Source organism: Nothobranchius furzeri, chromosome 4 (assembly GCF_043380555.1).
Source record: "Nothobranchius furzeri strain GRZ-AD chromosome 4, NfurGRZ-RIMD1, whole genome shotgun sequence".
Taxonomy (NCBI): domain Eukaryota; kingdom Metazoa; phylum Chordata; class Actinopteri; order Cyprinodontiformes; family Nothobranchiidae; genus Nothobranchius; species Nothobranchius furzeri.
In genome coordinates this window covers 69886140-69907710 of record NC_091744.1, presented here as the reverse complement: position 1 = coordinate 69907710, position 21571 = coordinate 69886140, and the positions used below count along the sequence as shown (strand labels likewise).

At 41.1% G+C, this 21571-nt stretch overlaps 1 long non-coding RNA gene across 1 annotated transcript in view; it reads left to right on the top strand.

The window, feature by feature from the left end:
• Nucleotides 1-1216: 1216 nt before the first annotated feature.
• The window catches only part of LOC139069658 (uncharacterized), a 57981-nt gene continuing 37626 nt past the window's right edge, over nt 1217-21571 (top strand). The window contains exons 1-2 of the long non-coding RNA XR_011520348.1: nt 1217-1345; nt 1823-1875. This is a non-coding gene — a long non-coding RNA (uncharacterized lncRNA). The remainder of the gene's footprint in view (nt 1346-1822; nt 1876-21571) is intronic.

The window sequence follows — 21571 nt, the reverse complement described above, 5'->3', positions numbered from 1 at the left end:
TCTATCTATCTATCTATCTATCTATCTATCTATCTATCATCTATCTATCTATCTATCTATCTATCTATCTATCTATCATCTATCTATCTATCTATCTATCTATCTATCTATCTATCTATCTATCTATCTATCTATCTATCTATCTATCTATCTATCTATCTATCTATCTATCATCTATCTATCTATCTATCTATCTATCTATCTATCATCCATCTATCTATCTATCTATCTATCTATCTATCTATCTATCTATCTATCTATCTATCTATCTATCTATCTATCTATCTATCTATCTATCTATCATCTATCTATCTATCTATCTATCTATCTATCTATCTATCTATCTATCTATCATCCATCTATCTATCTATCTATCTATCTATCTATCTATCTATCTATCTATCTATCTATCTATCTATCTATCTATCTATCTATCTATCTATCATCTATCTATCTATCTATCTATCTATCTATCTATCTATCTATCTATCTATCTATCTATCTATCTATCTATCTATCTATCTATCTATCTATCTATCTATCTATCTATCTATCTATCTATCTATCTATCTATCTATCTATCTATCTATCTATCTATCTATCTATCTATCTATCTATCTATCTATCTATCTATCTATCTATCTAGTCATATTTTATACAAATAGGTGTATAGGCAATGTGTTGTTTCAACTTTTAAACACTTCAAAGACATTTTTACAAACTGAACTGAAAGGAAATTGATGTTATTGACCTAAAATTTGTTTTAATTTACTTAATACCCTCGAGTCTATTTTATACACACAGTATTACTACTCCTTGATGGGGATCACGTATGATATCCCATATATTTGTGCAGTCAGGGTCTAATTTCTTTGTTCATAATACCATTTTAGGAACAACAATAATAACATTTAATGTTTGTGTCATTTTTTATGGTTTTCATTGATTTTAAACAATGATTTCGCTATGATCTCTAGTTCCCTGAAAATAAATACCTTGTTTTATCATAATAAACTTCTAAGCCTCAATACTCCGAGTATCTAGCTTTTAATTTGTGAAAAAGTTGGAAAGATGATGAACATTTTGCAGAAGCCCGGAGGGCTGCAGTGGCGCAGGAAGCAGGCGCTCCAGGAACAGAAGCGTCCACTGGGTGGCGCCGCAGCCCGCAACTTCCCCGGCGCGTCCATCCATCCGGCCGGTGCTGTCCCCTCCCCCGCCCCGCTCCTCTTCTCTCCCCTTCGCCTGCCTGGAGGCTAAATCCGCTCCCTCACTCACCCGCTCCGTGTAGGGTTACAGTGACAAGGCTCCTGTTTGAACCACGACTTTCAGAAAGATAATATTACAGGTAGGTGCGAGCCACGGACCGTGTCACTATCGATAGACAAATTAAGCATTGAAAAACAAGACCATGACCCAGAAATTCTCGCCTTAATCGGGTCACCGTGCTCGTTTTCATCACCGACTGATAATGGCACCTCTCACTGTCCTTCCCTTTGCAAGTCCCTTTTTATCACAACCTGTAGCATTCAAGGTATGCGACTTTAGCCCATCTGGACGCACACCATCAGCGCTTTTACATTGATTTTGTGCAAGTCCTGCTAGAAGACGTTCATAGCGTATTTTTATTTTATTTATTTATTTGTAGGTCAGTTGAACTAATTAGCTGCTGTGGGGACTTTTAGATGCAGAGAAAACCTTGCATTTATAATGTTTTGCTTTGCCATCACATAGGCCCTAATTTACTGCAGCGGGTGGGTAAATCTTTGTCCGTCTTTATTATTCTGCTTCTTTTTGTTAAAACCCACATTTTCATATTTTTCAGGTTTGCAGAACCAGACGCCCGTCCGCAGCTTAATGCACGGGACCAACCTGCAGGTAATTAATACTCCAGTTCATTTATGAACTCCATCAGTGCATCTAAAGCCACGTGCACTTGCTGCACAGAGCACAAACTGGGAGCACGGCTGTTCATTAGTAAACACTTCATTTTACGTGTTGTGACGGTGGAGTTAGAGGGGCTCCTCTCTGTCCAGTTGCAGTCATTTTTTGCCCCTCACCTCTGCATCGCTGTAAAAACACTCGCTGCAGCTCGGGTAGATTAACAGAGAGCCCCCTAATGGAGTAATTACACTGAGCCAAACATCTATTTTTCACCTGTGCTCTGCCATTATTCTCTGTCCCCTATCCACTCCATTGGAAGTCACTTACTCTGCTTACAATGAGTTATCATTGACTGCCATTTAGGCGTTCTGGAGCAATTTGTCTTACTGAGGCCACGCACTGGCCTCATTGCAAAGAACAATCATTCTCCCTCCAATATATAAAACATTCATGGGAAAAAAGGAAGAGAAAATGCCCTGCAAACAGATAGTAGAGAGTGGCTAATAGATACTATAAAGGTGACAGACAAGGAAAATAATGTAGGCGATTACTGGAGCAGGAACAAGCGTGCACCAGTGCAAAAGCTTCAGGGACTATACCACTGGAAAAAAAAATCCTTCACAAGACAAATGTGTTAAATGGGTAGTGTGGCACATACCAGTGGTGGTAATTGTTGGCTTTACAAACAAACCATAAATCCCAATCCAAATCTAAATTCTTAGCCTCATTTACCACAATCGTTTCCATTTAGTGCAACTTTTTACATTTTTACCCATTAGAATGAAATTCATGTTACATTAGTCTAAAATCTATTGCATCATCTTGGATTTTTTGTGTGTAGCCATTCTACAAAAGCACTAAAAGCATGGATTAATTACATTTTTGACTGTGTTTGGATTGTTTTAGCTCAAATTTGTTCCTCTCACATGTCTACACCTGCTTATAAATAATAAAGCTCAGATTTATGTGAGTCTTCATTCAAGACAGAATCTTGACCATTGCCCTCGGTCCAGCACGCGTCCATCTCAGACTCACCAGCAAAGGGTTAACAGCGGTTCTGAGTGTTTTGTTAGATTAGTCCCCCACTGTTTAACACAATGACAAATAACCATTATTCTTTTTCTTGCACTGATAATCGGGACAACTTGAACATTTCTTACTAGCAGAAGTGAAACCATTAATCCTCAGTGATACTGCTGATAAGTAATGACTTTGGAGTAATGGTCCTGTCACCTTAGAGAAAGAAAGAGAGAACACGTGAACAATTAAAACAAGATGGCCATTATATTTTTCTACATTCCATATCATATGTATGTTAGGAAAGCTACTATTCATGTTAATGGTGATAAACCTGAATGCTACAGTTTGGCAAGAAAACAAATTATGACTTTTTGAAAACGTTCTTGTGGTTCTATGGTCTATAGAAAGTTGTTTACACAAAAGCCCTCTCACAGTTTTGTTCTTGACAGTTTCAGTACCTTCCACAATGAGCCGTTTCAGGGCTCTGTCACTTTAAAGGTACTTTACGGAGTTTTGAATTTTTATGCTCACGATTTCCCCCTCAGGCCAAAAGCGTAACGGCAGCTTCAATAGTAGGCTCGTGCACGAGGAGCGCATGCTGTACGTGCACACTCCTTAACGAAAATAACAGCTGAGACAGTCCCTTGTGTGTGTGTGTGGCCCGGAGGACAGAGGACAGGAGAACGCACAGCTAATTAATTAAATAATTTGGTTCTGTACCTTTCTCTTCAGCACAGCCAACAAAGGTTTAAGATGGGTCAGTCCTCCTGCATGCTCCGATCATTCCATTCCCGTGCTTGAAAAATTGTTCCAAAATTGAAGTTGAACCCACATCTTTTTTATCTGTGAATTCAATGCCTTTCGGCGAGTCTCAAATAAAAATGTGGGCATCTTACTGTAAAAAAATATACCATTAATGTAAAAAAGAAACTCTAAATAAACTATGTTCACATCCAGAATCAAACCCGGATCTTCTGCACTAAAGCCCACCGTTTTACGAGACAAGCTAAAGCGCCAGTGACATCTGTGGTATCTGTAACATTTATATCCTGATGATAGCTGAAACAACGTTCAAAGAACGGTTCGGAGGGCTATGCCTGAGCGTGAACGCGCATGAAGCAGCCTGCTCGACCCGAGCAGCTCTCTTTTTCTGTGATTTTACAGAAAAATAGGCAATCACAGTAAAAATGTCAGGGCTCATTCTACAGGACCAGGGCATTGCAGGAGAATGTATGAAGAAGAAATTTATTATTTCTATACATGTTTTGGCTGTCAAACTTCCATAATGCCCCTTTAAGAAAACAAGCTAGAGCTGGCTACTCATATCCATCCCCCACTCAGGCTACTATTAAGTGAGGAACTCCAATATCTAGGAGGGGCTTAGAGTAGAGCTACTGCTCTTCTAGCAGCAACTCTCTCTCTCGCATGTAACATGTGGTTTTAATCTTCTTTCCCCTTTTGTGACATCACAAACAAGAACTGTTATAACAGCTTATTTTAGGCACATCATTCCTGAAACCAAACAGACATAAAATGGATGGATGCTTTTTGTTTTACATACGGCGTATTTACAGAGGAACGTAGAGATCCACATGGCAGCACAAAACGATGCAAAAATGTTTTGCGTAACGTTTCCCCTTAAAAATGTTTTTATTTTCACCATTATGTGTTTGATGTCTGAAATGCATTCTGTCAAAATCTTTGTTTGCATTTCATTATTAAAACGCTTGCTTCAAAACATCATATTTGTTTATGTAACATGTAGTTGTTTCATCCAACAGTGGAGTGTAGGTCAGTGTAGAAAGCCAGGGTATTTCTATGGAGAACCAAGTTACTGAGCCCTGGGTGTCAAATATAAAATGTGTATCCTGATTGAAGAGATGTTTGCTAGTATTATGTAGATATAAGAAATGCATTTTCAGTGAGGCTAGTAGAGTAAACATTACATAGATCACTGTAGAGAGAACATTACATTTAAGTGCTGCAATTCTTAAAAACCACAGTTATGGCTACAATGGCGGAGCCGTATGCAGCAATAATAAAGTGAGCACTTATACTTGTGTGCTACAGCAGGGAGAGTTTTGAAATGGGTTTCTATAGAAAGGCCATGAACAATTAGTAGCCTACCTCAATGTTTCCCAACCTTTTTTGACGCCATTTTCTCATACTGCAAGTACTCTCTTAAGTCAACTGTGTTGATGATTCTCCAAAAGTAGAACATACAAATGATTATTAAATGAAAATCATTTTAATAAATCTCCTTAACTCTGTAATGCTGACTCACGTCTCACTTTCTGTCTGGCTCATGTAATTTCTTTCACTTCATGACAATCCTCATGCGGCGTCCAGTAAAAATAAACTCCATGCAGAAACTTTCCAGAGCTGCACATCTGGATTTGGTGTGAATGCTCTGATTGGACTCAGTGATGTTTGACCAATGCGGAAGCAGCACGAAAACTAGACCTCATCCATTCTGCATTCGGTGTGGACGAGTCTTCCTGCTCTCTCTCAGTAGTGGAGCGTCATGCAGGCGCACAGCCCTACTCTAGTATTTCCTTCTTGTAGTTGCTGTTTATGCCTTATTTGCTATTCATTGATAATAGCTGGTTTTATTTTTCATTTTGGGTTCATTAAACACAACACATGTCAGCCCAATGGTTTTTACCAGGGCACAGCAAATGCTGTTGAATGGCTGATACCCTGTAATGTGCTCAAGTACCACCAGGGGTATGAGTTCCCCTGGTTGGGAATCACTGGCCTGCCTGTTTCAAAACTGGCTTTAAACAACCTCAACATGAGATATTTTATGGTAAGACCAACAACCTCACATTGAAGTCAATTAATTTAAAGAGCAAGTCACCCCCTACCAGTCTTACTCCACTCCCATTTTCTGTTTGAAAAAATGCGCCACAATGAGGCGTGGCCTGGCAAACTGAGAGGACGGAGCCACTAACAAGTACACACACACAGGCTCACAGCAGCATTGTGACATCATATGGTACCAGCTAACATTATAGGGTACCTCTTAGCCAATCGTGATGTCAGATTTAAATTCAAATGTAGTGTTAAATGGTTAGTGTGGTAGGTACCAGTACCTGAAGAGGGTACAGCATTGACAGTTTTAGGCAGAATATTTAAATTTTAACTAAGATGCATTAAAGTACCAAATTATTGACTGCACATGTCTACAGCATGATTAGACACTCATTTATATAGTCTATCAGCAAAAAAATGTTGATTTGGGGGTGACTTGCTCTTTAAAAAATAAGAACAAATTTCCAAATTTAGGTCCTTTTACAGAAGTTTATGAAAATCAGAGAATTCACCAAAGAGCTGGCTGATGATCAGAATCAACCAATATACCACAAAAAAAATGCGATCTCTTCTTTTAGGTCAGTGAACGTCTCATTGCCTAAGACAAAAATTAACAGATTCTAATAGTTTTCATGGTCTGCAACCTCTTTTTCACTAACGCCGGGGACACACCGGCCGCGGAAGCGCCGCGAAGCGCCGCGAAGCGAATAGCTCACGAAATTCGGCCGCTGCTCGCCGCTCCTCAGTTCAGATCAGACGCGCCCCAGTCGAGGCGCGCCTCGGCTCAGCTGTAGTTTTTATTTTAAACACTTGGTGTCCTCCATTTCCTCTCTGCCTTTTCTCAGCTCTTTTCCTCTACGTGTGTGCGCGCGTGCATGTGCGTGTGTGTGTGTGTGTGTGTGTGTGTGTGTGTGTGTGTGTGTGTGTGTGTGTGTGTGAACCTATGGTATGAGTTGTTTCTGCCAGTTGAATCTCTTGGAACCCGCTCCAACTCTGCAGCTGTATCCTAGCAGTTTCTTCCAAAATGGGTACGTAAATAATCATGTTTTTCGGGGATCGTACAGCTCCTTGTGTTTCTCAACTTCCATAATTAATTTAAAGTCTCGTCTCGTCTCGTCTTCCTCCGCTTATCCGGGTCCGGGTCGCGGGGGCAGCATCCCAACTAGGGAGCTCCAGGCCGTCCTCTCCCCGGCCTTGTCCACCAGCTCCTCCGGCAGGACCCCAAGGCGTTCCCGGACCAGATTGGAGATGTAACCTCTCCAACGTGTCCTGGGTCGACCCGGGGGCCTTCTGCCGGCAGGACATGCCCGAAACACCTCCCCGGGGAGGCGTCCAGGAGGCATCCTGACCAGATGCCCAAACCACCTCAACTGGCTCCTTTCGCCAATGCAATGTGTCGAGGTGAGTCCGACTATATCTAGCCGGTACCGCTCAACCTCTGCCACAAGCTCTGGCTCCTTCCCCGCCAGCGAGGTGACGTTCCATGTCCCAAAAACTAGTTTTCTTGTCCGGGGATTGGACCGCCAAGGCTCCCGCCTTGGTCTGCCACCCGATTCACATTGCACCGGACCCTTCATGTTCCTCCTGCGGGTGGTGGGTCCACAGTTGGACGAGCCCATGTATCCGGTTCGGGCTGGGCCCGGCCGGGCCGGGCCCCATGGGCGAAAGCCCGGCCACCAGGCGCTCGCTCACGGGCCCCAACCCCAGGCCTGGCTCCAGGGTGGGACCCCGGTAACCCTCCGGGCCGGGTACTCCGACTCTTCGTTTTAACCGCCATGAAAGATCCTTCGAACCGTTCTTTGTCTCACCCTTCACCTAAGACCAATTTGTCATGGGAGACCCTACCAGGGGCACTTAGTGCCCCAGACAACATAGCTCCTAGGATCATTAGGGCACTCAAACTCCTCCACCACGATAAGGTGACGGTTCAAGGAGGGTAATTTAAAGTCATCCATCTTAACTGCTTGCCTCAGACTTTCTACCTCTCTGTCCTGTTTGCTCCGGTGAAAAGACACCCAAAACCACACACCCCTTCACGTGGTCACACACGCACACAAGTTCGATGTGTGTGTGTGTACGTGTGGTTTTTCTGCAGTGTCTGATTACGAACACATTTGACTATTGCGGAATTTTATTTTGAAATGCTTTATTTTGTTAACTTTACCGGCCTGCCTCTTTTGTCTAGGTTTGACTTCCTGCCAGAATTGACGCGATTCACCCGCGGCTCGCGAAAAAAATAGAGCCGACGCCGAAATGATCGCTGCACGGCGCGGGCTGGGGCGCCGGCGCGAGGCGATTCGCGGCGCTTCGGCGGCCCATGTGGTCTATAGAATAGCTTAACAAGGGCGCCGAATGAAGGCGGCCCCATTTTCGCGGCGCTTCCGCGGCCAGTGTGTCCCTGGCGTAAGCGCTAATGTCGGAGTCTTAGCGTTCTATTTAAACAGAAGTATTTTTTCAAAAGTGTTTTGTTCATTGTAACATGTCCTGTGAGATGAATCAGATTCAGCAATTAGATCTGATACAAAGTGGTTATCGGCTGATCAGATGGGTGCAGGAGTTGGAAATCAGTATCGGCTCTCATAACCATCGATGCACATCTTAGGTGTGTTCTTGCTGTGTCGTGGTTCTAATTCCATGCTTTCGTTATTTTTAAACATAGAAACAGTTTTGTTTACCTGTTTTGTAGCTACAGTTTCGCCGACGGCTGCCGGCTTCTTCAGGCTGACGCTGACGCTGGCGAAACTGTAGCTACAAAACAGGTAAACAAAACTGTTTCTGTGTTTAAAAAGAATGAAAGCATGGCATCGATGCACAGCTAATAAAAATGCTAATCTTTGCACTGAAAGATGTACATTACAGGATTGTTTTTTTAGCAAAAATATAAAATTTTGATCCAATATATGGATAGCTAGCTCCTCTTTATATATATATATATATATATATATATATATATATATATATATATATATATATATATATATGTATGTATATTTTACCATATAATACTCTGTGAATAACTGTAATGTAAAGTTTATACTGTTTAATAATCATAACACAGGTAGTTTGTTTACTTTAGACATCCTAAATCTTGGAACTTTTTTATGTATTTTACATCAAAAATCACCTCCTAAAATTACAGAAAGAAATCAGATTCTCCTGGAGTTAATAGTTTTATTAAATGGCTACTTAACTGCTCGGTGCCGTTCAAGAGCGGAAAAAAATCTGTTCTGTTTAGGTTTCAATCATGTTTTTCTTGTTTGTGGTGCCGCGCTGATGGCCAGTCTCCGAGAGGGAAGCTCGAACTAATTAGCCAGTTGAATCTTTGTGAGTTAGCCCCTAACATTAAAACAGATGGTGATGAAAAGCTTGTTTATAACCAAATTTAATCTTTATATGTAATTAGTTGAAGATGCAACTTTATGAAGAAATCATGGAAACCTTTAGCTGCAATTTGTAAAAAAGTAAAACATCTACTGTAAATTAAACTCAGTCTCAGTCTTTTATTTTTTTAACTCTTAAAATAAGGCAACTTAGGTGCTTATTTATTATAACTTGACATTGTCATGCCACATTATGAGTCTTTTTTAAACAAATGTTTCTTTGGCAAACTAACAATTCTCTGGCTGCAGCGCCGTTTCAGGCACTTGATACTTAGTATTTCTATGGCTGCAGCTCTGTTATGATCAAAGGGGTCCAGGGGCCTAAATTTCAAATCCCTCAAAGCCCATTTTGGCTACTCTTTGTTTAGCCCATCGGCATTCTGACCCCTTGCTTCACAGACTTTGAACTCAAAGCTTGGAAAAGCCGTCTTGCTTCTTTAAACACATTATATGTGGGCTAGGTTTTAAGAAAACCGCTAATCATCTTAAGGTTTTAGTGCAGTGTGGCAGTGTGGTTGAAACATTTGGGCCCGTTTACTCAAAAAGTCACTGTAGGGAGTTGTGTACACGAAATACTCAAATTTCAACTGTTCAAGTTAAATATTTCATATGATGAAAAAACCAACATAATTTTAAAGAGCAAATTCTAAACATTTTATATGTGTTTTTTTTAAACTTTGAGTTCAACATGCAGGCTAAACTTGAAAACAGTCTACCACCCCTCTTTGAACATCTTAGGTGTGTTCTTGCTGTGTCTTTGTAAATCCATGCTTTCGTTCTTTTTTAAACACAGAAACAGTTTTGTTTACCTGTTTGTAGCTACGGTTTCGCCGACAGCTGCCGGCTTCTTCAGGCTGACGCTGATGGTGGCGCGTCACTTCCTTCTCCGTTTATCTGCGGGCAGCAGAGGACGTTGTCGCCCTCTACTGCCCGCTCTCCCCTCTCCGACGATGCAGTCCCATGCGTGGTCCAGCGTGTAAACTCCGTCGTCCCTGTTCATGGTCCCACATCCACGTCTCCTTATCTCTATTGCTTCCTTGATCCATCTTTTGTATTTTTGTTGTTCGGTGGTTATGATCCGTGTGCTGTGCCAGTCCATTATATGGTTTTCTCTTAAGCAATGTTCTGTTACGGCTGACTTTTTTTATTGTACTTTCTGCTTCTTCTTTTGCTGCTCTTGTGTGTTTACGATTTGCCTCTTTCTCGCACTCCTTTCTGTGTTCTATTGTCCGTGTATTGAGTTGGCGTCCGGTTTCTCCTATGTATGTTTTATTGCATATTTTGCATGGGATTTCGTAGATGACTCCACATTTTTGTCCAGCTGATATTTTGTCTTTTGGGTGTACTAATCTGTTTCTAACTGTTGTGTATGGCTTTGTTGGTGTGTTTATGTTGTGTTTTTTCATTGTTGCTCTTATTTTTTCCATTATGCCTCTGATGTATGGTAGGGTTATCACTGGTTTTGGTTCTTGTCTTTCTGGGTTTCTGGTTCTTTTTTTGGGTTGTTCTTTGCTTTCTGTTTTTGTTTGTTGTTTTCCTTTGTTTATTGCCCATGTCGGGTATCTGCAGGTCTTTAAAGCGTGTTGTATGTGTTTGTCCTCTTGTTTACGGTCTCTCTCTTCTGTTATTATGTTTGCTCGGTGATATAATGTTCTGATTACTGACATTTTGTGTATGGTGGGGTGTTCTGATGTCCATAATAGATATTGGTCTGTGTGTGTTGGTTTCCTGTATGTGTTTATGTTTAGGGTCCCGTCGGTCTGCCTGGTGATTTTCATGTCCATAAATGCTATACTGCCTTCTGTTTCTAACTCATAAGTGAATTTTATGTTGCCCGTGTCGTCAATATTGTTTAAGTGTTGCTGTTTGACCTTTTGGTATGATTTCCAGTATGTCGTCTACGTAGCGTTTCCATAGTTTTATTTTGCAGTTTGGGGGGGCGGTGGCTATGGCTTTTTGTTCCAGGTCTTCCATAAAAAACTCGCACAGGGTGGCTGATAACGGGTTACCCATGGCGAAGCCTTCCAGTTGTTTGTATATTGTGTTGTCGTATGTGAAGTAAGTGGAGTGTCTACGAAAGTCTACGAAATCCCATGCAAAATATGCAATAAAACATACATAGGAGAAACCGGACGCCAACTCAATACACGGACAATAGAACACAGAAAGGAGTGCGAGAAAGAGGCAAATCGTAAACACACAAGAGCAGCAAAAGAAGAAGCAGAAAGTACAATAAAAAAGTCAGCCGTAACAGAACATTGCTTAAGAGAAAACCATATAATGGACTGGGACAACACACGGATCATAACCACTGAACAACAAAAATACAAAAGATGGATCAAGGAAGCAATAGAGATAAGGAGACGTGGATGTGGGACCATGAACAGGGACGACGGAGTTTACACGCTGGACCACGCATGGGACTGCATCGTCGGAGAGGGGAGAGCGGGCAGTAGAGGGCGACAACGTCCTCTGCTGCCCGCAGATAAACGGAGAAGGAAGTGACGCGCCACCATCAGCGTCAGCCTGAAGAAGCCGGCAGCTGTCTGCGAAACCGTAGCTACAAACAGGTAAACAAAACTGTTTCTGTGTTTAAAAAAGTACGAAAGCATGGAGTCTACCACCCCTATTTCCTGCATTGGCCGTCGACAGAAAATAGATAAACAAACACTTGGATTTGCAAAGCAACTTAATTACATGCCATGTTCAATGTTTGGACTCACCCATCTTGACTAAAGACAGGGAAGGCTGTTGTTGATTTAGTGTCCAGGAGAGAGCAGAGCACGACTTGGCTAGAAGAAGCTAACAATTAGCATTAGCAAATCTACAGCATAACAGAACTACTTCAAACTTGTTTTATTTGGGTAGATAAAACATTGCAAAGCAAATAAAGTCGGTGGTATAGTTACATTGCTTTTAGCCAATCAGAGGTGAGATGTCCAAAAAAATCAGGAAATAAGACTCCAAATTCTGCCGTCTGAGGCTTACCTCTGCTCTGGCTAACTTTTACACCATGAAACAGGAGGGCAAGAGCTTTTTTTCCCACATAGATTGCCTCACAAGGCATTCATTTATACCATTGACCACTACAAATGTGTTGAAAACATGAATGAACTTGGTATTTAAAGCTACAATGGCAAATCCGATAAAACTAGCTAGCTTTTAAACCTGCACACTGTCACAGAACTCCTACTTTCTGTCGGTTATCATCCCTAGGCCACATCCCCCTGATATGGGAACATGCAGCATTGCCACAATAAACGTGAAAGTGCAAAACACCAGCTGCCTTTTTTATGTCCTAATGTCTTTTGATTTCCATGACTTTAAATGGGACTCTGGTAGTTTCTTCTAAAGTTGAAGTGGTAGCAGCCGGCTGTTTCTCCTTCTCTGAAATTATTTACGCGGACAACGTGAGTGTGTGAGTGTGTAATGAATGGAGGACCCAGGTAAATGTGGAATTGTGGGGTCTGTTGGGACGACCGGATTGTCCAATCTTTGCTGTCAGACTGAGTCGTGTTATTGGCTGAGGTTTTTAGACAAATGCAAGAGAACCACTTCATTGTTGTTTTCTTCATTTTTTTCCATAGAACATTTATAGCCATACTATGTCAGAACATTGTTAAGAGGCATAAAAGTGTTTTATGCTATCTTATTTAGCAGATTTGGTATTGCAGCTTTAAAACCATTACAAGGTGGGTTCTAATTTAGGAAACCTGTTTTATATTGATGTACTAAAACATGAATGATAATCATATAAACAAGTACGTATTTACTTTATATTACTTATTTAGCAAGAAAAATAATCAAATACATTAGAAATTGAAAGAAGGTTTCTCAAAACCCATTTTGCAAATCTTTTTTTATTCAGTGTTTAAACTTAGTCCTTGAAAATCAAATTTCTCTTTGGTTCAGAATGCTAAACTCGTTAGAGAACTTGGCTTACACTTAAACATCAGCTCTTAAAGACACAGTCTGCATTATTGGAAAAAGCCATTCAAGCAAGCAACATTTTGAATAAAAACAACAAAAAAGAAAAATTCAAAAGTCCGACCCCTTTTTTCAGGCTCCCTTCCTAGAGTCACAGAATCTGATGACTGCAGAATATGATACAACACCACCTGACAGATACACAGGACCAGACACGTTTCAGAGCCATCTCTGAAAGGGTGTTCTGTGAATCAGGGCGGCAGACAGGGGCGGATTTAGGACTGAAGAAGATCCGAGGCTTAACACACACACGCGCGCGTGCACACACACACACACACACACACACACACACACACACACACACACACACACACGTGCACACACACACGCGCACACACACATGACACGCACTAGTCAACATCATATATATTTGTGTTGTACCACATAATTTTTATCTGAAGCTACATATTAAGCATATTCAGGGCAGAGTATTGTTCCTGTTAGTGTTTAGTGTGAGATGATAGTAAATATTCCCTTTCTTTCTCCATCAAATTTACCTGATAAGCTAACTTTAGGCAAACCAGCAGCACAACAAATATTTTCAAATAAGACTCACAAACCTGAGTCAACACCAGTCTCATCAAAGCTGGGGTTCTGTCGTTGTACTTTTGGTCTAAAAAACGTCCTTATGTCCATCTTCACTCATGCGTTTCAGGCAGAGACTGTAGAAGAAGCCGGCTGCTGAAGGGCTTCTTCTTCAGTGGTGGAGGCTCAGGCAGGCTGTATACAAACTACTGCCAGCTGCTCCCTCTCTGTTGGACTTTGGTACTGCATGTTACTTCCGCGATTTAGATCCGGGGCTTTTCATGAAACATCCGGGGCTTCAGCCCAAGTAGCCAGGCCTAATCCTGCCCCTGGTGGCAGACATTCAGTGGAGCAGTTTGATGGATGGGTTATGAGCCAATCACAAGTAGTGGGCCAGCACCGGGTTGGATGAGGTTTTTCCAGGATTGTGTGTCACAGGAAAGTAAACTTTCTCATTTCTTTGACAAATCATTTAATTACCATCACTATGTGAAGAACTTTTCAAGCAATATAGCAAAATGTTCCAGAAAAATATCCCAGACTGTGCCTTTAAGGCTATGAGAGATCATTTTTGGGCCAAAGTCAAGAGTCTGATAAAAGCAATCTGAGAAGTTAACTCAACAAATGTGCTATAAATAAACTACAAACATGAAGAGGGTGTGTGACGGTAACCATGGTGCAACATGTTTAAGACAAGCTGTCTGATTTATTGGTGCATGGCTGCAAATAAACGAGCAACAAAACAAGAAAAAAGTTCATTTGAGTTTAGCTCATTCATTCGTACTTTCATCGTGAAATATGACCTGTTTGACTACACATACTATAGTGTTCAAATAAAATGTAATTCACCATTTTTTAAGCACCATCTTTACTTTCATATGAAATTGTCAGTTTTAAATACTCTTGTGGTCATGACTGGCACTGATAGAGTCCAAATGATTGTCTTTTAAAACTGATGAATGCAATGGAAAATGGATTAAAAACAAACCAAGCCATTGACTTGGTAATAAGGATGTTGATGATACTCATCAAATCATCAACAAAACCTCACATATACCTCTAGATTTATTCCTTACTTTGGTTAAACAATTGTAAATGCTGACTTCACTAAACAGTGGTTGCTTTGTGCCCTTCACCTCCATCCACACCCCCTCCCTTTACCCAGTCCCAATGAGGGGGATTGAGCACCTTAAAATCTCGTGACTTTATCTGGAAATATTTGCTGTGTTTCTTCTCGTTCTAAATGGAGATGAGGATAAAGAAGGAGATGGTAAAAACACATCCTGTTGTGTGAATCCTAGAGAAGGCCTTGAACCCTGCCATTCATCCCTTTCACTTCATCAGCTGAGTCTAATTGCAAGAGAGGACAGGATACCCAGGGCCCAATTGTTCTTTATCCTCTTTGGAGCCGCTGAGGCATGAAAAGCAAAAGGCCTGCTTTTGATCTTTTTTTTGTTGTTTTTTTTCTCTTTTTTTCCCCTGTCATCCCCTACCATCCTTCCCCTTAGAATGAGATAGACCATTCACACTGTGCCCTCTTCTTCATCCACGCAAAATAATTATCAAGCTACGCCTCATCAAATAATGGTGGATATTGGAGGTCGTGATGGGGAGGGCCAGAGGTCTGACTGGGTGGCCCGAGGACGTGGTGAAGCGTCCGTCTAATCTTAGAGGCAGGCTCCTTAGCCTTGGCTACCTTTATATACCTTGACCTCAGTTTTCGTTTGCCTGTCCTAATGAGACCCTCTCATGCAGCCGAGGCAATGGAGGTCTTGCAGTGGCAGGGTTGGGAGGCCAAAGTACAATGAGACGCGGGGCTGTTGCGAGACAAGGGCACATCTGTGCTATCTTATTAAGCCTTGGAGAAGAGCTCATGCATTTCAACGGGCACATAGGTGCTGAGAACAGATCTGTTGACACCTACTTGTCCTTTGTGGTCAACACCTCTCTGTGAGGAGGGTAAGCACGCCCAAGTTCTTGTAAGAAAGAATTCTTAGCCAAGTGGAGTGCTTAACTTGGTTTGGGTGGCCATGTGACGCAAGACTAAGGAATGTAGTTTTGAAATTATGACAATAAGATAAAAGGGTACAGGTATTTTCTCTAAATTTTTAAATTCATACTTTATTTTGTTTATTGTAAGTACTCAATTCTAGGAGTGATTATTATGTATAGTTTTCATCCATTTCCTTTTAAATCAACTAAGAACATTTGTATTCTCTTTTTGCTTACCCTCTCCTAGCCTTAGGTGTAAACCACGTGCAGGGTTTTGTAGAAATGTGAAAACCGAAGCACTTGCTAAAACCCCTGCTGACAAGAATCATACGGCAAGAAAACAATAAATCTTTAGAGGAAAAATAAAGCAAAACTAACTATCTGTAAGACAAACAAAAGGGACCGCAGGATATACCTTAAGTAGAGCAAAATGACAAACAAAAACACAAGCACGCCCAGCATCTGAGGGTTGTGTGAGAACAAAGCGGGGCCCCTGTCAGCGCATCGATCTGCTCCTGAAGGCATACATCCACAGTTCTCTCTTGATTGCTCCATGCCTCTTGCGCCTCTCTGCCCCGTGCCTCTAACTCTCTCTGCTCTGGCTCCTCTGTTAGAGTGTCCTTATTGATCTGGCCCACTTCGCTGGAGTTAACTCAGTGATTTAATCTGACCAAAGGCTTCCAACGGTCTGAGAGTTCAGATAGCTGGTGGTTAAGATGGGTAGAGGACATATACTGTAAACATTAAAAAGGAAAGAAAAAAAGTTCCTCATATTCATTAACTGGTTTATTGAATATTTAAAATCAAAGTTTGAACATTTCTTGGGATTTTTCTTGTTTGATCTTTTCTAACAAGCTGGTCATTTCATTTAGAATATTAACCCAGACTAGTCATGTAATGCTACACTACTATAATTTTAAATTATTTATAAAACAATAAACATACTTATTTGACAGGCGTTACAGAATCAGCTATACTTGGTAGAAAATTGAAACTGTCTTAAGTATTTTAGGGCCTTATTTAAAGGTGCTGTGTGTAAGAATAAATAAATAATTCCATCCATCCATTTTCTGAACCCACTTTGTCCACGCAGGGTCACAGGGGGGCTGGTGCCTATCTCCAGCAGTCAACGGGCAATCAGGCGGGGTACACCCTGGACAGAGGGCCAGTTAAATAAATAATTCTTCAGCGAAATAATCAGAAAATAGTCTAATGTCTTAATCTTGTTGTAAGGAAGGCTATACTGAAAATACTTTATTCTCTGCCGGCTGCTGGGCACGCCAGTTTTTCTCCTTTCAAAATAAAGGAAGGAGGGATGCTGCTACTGTGTACCACCGGTGAGTGTGAGGTTGCCATGTCTCCTGCAAGCTAACGCTACAGCGCAGGCATTTGTAATTTAACTACCCAAAACCAGTAACAAGGGTGACTCAAAAGTTATTTTTTGTACCCCTAAAAAGCCATGGCATCTTTTTGTTTTACACTAATATTGGGCAAAAAGGCTAGAGGCTAACGTTGAGGGAATACTGCTAACGGTGAATAGGAAGCAAATAATTGGCGCTAAAAATATTTTAAGATACTTTTTAAATGGCGAACTACTTGATATTACAGTGAAATGTATGTGTGAAGTGAATAATGAGTCAAACATGGCGTTTTACTTCCTCAAATGAGGGCTATAACAGCAAGCTAACAACAACACAGTAAACAACAACACCTCTATGCCAGAGGCATATTGCCATAATAAGTGTAGTAAGTGATCCTTACCGTAACATACCCAAGAGTGCTAGCATCAGATTTATTTATCTAGTTGTCAACTTCCTTTTCTATGACTCATCTTCTCTTTTCATCTAGAATCTTCTGGTGATGATCTGTAACAAGATCTATCAAACGTAGGAAACAGGAGTGAGAGAGTGATTGCAGTAACCAAATTTGACCACACTGTGTAAGTTTTATTTCATCCATACATATTGCACCTTTAAAGAGTCTTAATTTTAACTAACTGGACATTAAAAATAAATACAAAATAATGCATACAGGTTTGGATAAACACCCCCCTGAATTGGTTCAACCCTAATCCCAACCCATGTCAAAAATGCAATTAAACTGCAACATTCATTTAACAGTTATGAGAATTTTCTTATCACAGTTTAATCTACAAAATGTCTTAATCATGTCTGACTTTGTGTGCAATTTCTCCTAATAATTGCAATTTTGCTGATCCTCCCTTAATCTCTGAATTTGGTTTCCATTCCATCGAAACTCGGTTTCCTCAATCACCAACCTCTCTCAAAGTTGTGGCACATATATAGTTCACAAACTTTTAACTGGAAATAGTTTTGAGATGAGTTCCAGACAACTGTGACAAACTAAACTTAAAACATTTCTTGAAAAGTTTTTTTTAACTTGTTGAAAATCCCAGCCACACCTCAGCAAGGCCCTGTGTGTGTATGCAAAGTAGTGATATTTAATTAACTTGTTACTATTTAAAGTTTGTTCATGTGGTTTAGTTGTCTCATTCATCTAATCAATGGAGATTTAAATTATTGATAAAGAAAACAACACCAGTTGATTAGGATTATGTTGATGCCATATGATGTAATCTAGTGTATTAATACATATTCAAGCAAATCTACCGATGAGCCAATAAAATGGGAGCGTAATTAATGATTCAGTTTTTCTTAAGAAAGTCAGCATGCACACCCATTTAGAAAAGAGCAAGGAATGCAGGTTTATTTTGTTCTTTACATGTAAATAATGAAATGATCGGCACTTATAGTGCCTTTCAGAGTCTGAGGACTCCAAAGTGCTTTTATTCTAGGTTATATCATTCATCTATTCACACCCTGGTGGTGATGAGCTACAGTGTAGCCACAGCTGCCCTGGAGGCTGTCGAGCACCGCTGCTAACAGTCCCTCCGACCACCACCAGCAAGCGGTGAAGTGAAGTGCTACCTCCTAAGCTACTGCTGCCCCAACCTACAGTGCACGTGTACAAAAAAAAGGCATAGAACTGAACTAAGTCATTATATTACCACTCAGATTTATTCCATTCACTTTAACATGGATTAATCTTAGCAACCACATCATAATGACAGATTATTGTCTGTTTCGTGTTTTAGCTCAGTAAAGTTCTTTTACTTCCCGTCAAAGTTTAATTATGTCGATTACTGCCAGTGAAATAACTCATGACTGGTGCAGAGGTTGCAGGGATGTACACGTGTATGTTTTGGTGTTTACTTGTTAGAGATATTCTGTGTAATCTTTCCAAAGTACCATTACAGAGTCAAGTTGAGTGTTTGGTTCAAGTGTTGTTTTGGATACTTGCCTTGAAAACATTTTTGACACATTACCACCACCTACTGGTTGCAATAGCAAAGTTGTACTACCAGGTGCTGGTGGAAAATATGGCGCTTACACATCAGCGTCGGTTTGGTCCCTTACGGTCCCTTCCGTCATCGGAATTTGGTTTCACACACAGGTAAGATTTGCGTTTTCGGTACTGAGGTGACTCATTTTCTCAGACCTTCTCCCCAGCGGTCAGACTGGGACCGAGGCGACACTACAGACTGATTGACCGGCTGAAATTACGCCTATCGCCTCCGATCTGCAAGAAGAATGAGCCAGCAGTGGGGGTTCCCGCATGCATGATTCATTTTCATGCTGACTGCTGTTGAGTAAACTTCTGTCTGTAGCACGGAGCTGTCGTTCCGGAGCTGCCGATCAGTGTGGGAATGGGAGAAGGGAATAGCTCTGTGTGTGTGTGTGTGCGCGCGTGTGTGCGTGTTCTCTGCATGGGAGCATTTGCCCCAGCGAGCAGATAGCTGCTCAAGGGAGAAATCAGTGTGTGTGTGTGTGTGTGTGTGTGTTACACAAGATTATTAGGACACAGACAGCAAATTAATAAACTAATGTGGTTCAGAGTCTCCAAAAGCAAACCGCTCATGCCCGCCTGTGTTTACCTTATAATGGAGGACACTGCAGACTTTCCCGAGCGTATTAAATGCCGCCCACAGGCTCGGGGATTTCCGCAATCATGAGAAGTTCCTTGTATTTAAATGTAAACAATACACCGCCCGTTTGAGACCGAACTCACGCCACCCAGCCCGACCAAACCCTGACCGTGTCGACGCTGATGTGTTAGTGCCAACAGTAACATTGTAGCGTTAAAGAAGATTATTTCTTTTTTTCTGATGGCACCATCTAGTGGCTGACAAGCATATTACACCAATATGTTATTTTCACTTCTATTTACGGTTGAGAGCAAAGCCTCTCCTTCATGAATGTGCTCCTCTAGCCAACAAAACAGAGTTAAAACATTGTTTTACAATTGTTATGCTCATGTTGTGTTGTGTATTTATATATTTATATTTTAAAGACCTTCTTGTCCATGAGAAATGTCACAAACTCTGCTTCAACCGAGGTACGCCCTTAAACACTCAAGCACACTGAGAATGACGTCATATGTAAGCGGTAGTCTAACGCTGTTGGTGGGTGCTGACCGGAGCTCTGTTCATATTGCATGGAGCGCTGTGGGACGGGGGTTAGGGTTAGACAATCACTTTTATGGATTTCTGAAAAATCTGACTTAATTCCTGAAAGGGGAAAACTCCAGATAGGAGCTTTAATTAATAAAGTTTGTATATGTTAACCTAATGTATTCTACCATCACTACCTATAGGTAATGTAGTACCTTTGTTGTGAAAGATCATGTCACGCCTCTATTTCTAATGCTAGCATGAATGTTTCCAGTCTTTCAGGCAATGCTTTAGAGTAGGGTTGAAACGATTCCTCGAGTACCTCGAATAATTCGAGTACAAAAAAATCCTCGAGTCAAATTCTCTGCCTCGAAGCTTCGTTTAATTCATGTTTAATTAATTCATGGCTTTGCAATCGCCCGTGGTCATGTTTCACCCAGACCGAAATAAGTGACGCACATACACACTGCACTGAATGCACACGCGAGTAGCGAACGCAACGTAACTTTCTTTTAAGCCATGGCGGACAACGTGGACCCTGGTGGAGTGCGAAAAAGACACAAAATGTCAAAGGTGTGGGGCCATTTTTCACGTCGTAAGGTGGAAAACGTACTCCAGTGTAAATACTGTAAAATGGATTTAGCCTACCACAACACCACATCCTCGGTGCTGCAGCACCTGACCAGGAAACATCCACATGTAAATGTCTCTTCTGCAAGCGGACTCGGATCCTCTACAAGATAATGCATTTTAGCCTGTATTTCTATTTATTCTGCGGACACTGCGTGACTTTTTCATTTGTAGCACTCCGTTTCAGCTCACACCGTACGTCTGGTAGCAACACGTCGGACTTAAAATGTGCTAAAAATAGCAGTATTTACAACACGTCAGACTTTTTACTGTGTTGTTATTGATGTCCGATGTCCCTCAGGATTGCTGCAGGAGGACACAGGTATTTATGAGTGGCGGAGGAAAACGAAAGAAAGTAAATAAATGTTTTGTGATCAGTATAATTTGACATAACCACGGCAAACATGCTTTCAACAATCCTTGTTAGTGTTAGACAAAAAAAGTGTAGAAATTAAAATGAACGTGTGTTAATAGGGAAACAGCTGGCGAGCGATGTCTGCGCATGCGCTGTGAGCGGTTCTGGTGCTGTTTAAGCCGCAGCCGCTCGCATTTGTTTACTGTGAAGTAAAGTTGAAGTGCTGAAGTTTTGAAAACTAATTTTGAATAAAACTTGAAGAATAATTGGCAATTGCTTTCTCATTTCAAGAGGTCTTTCATATTTTATAACATGCCATTTGATATAATGGTTTAAAAACGCAAAAGAGTAATTTATTAGAGTACTCGATTAATCGATAAAAGATTCGATAGAGTACTCGATTACAAAAATATTCGATAGCTGCAGCCCTACTTTAGAGACACTTTACCTTCAACATCATAAACAAACTTGAAAACATGACAGCTGTGAAACAGTGGCCGTTCAACAATTTGCATT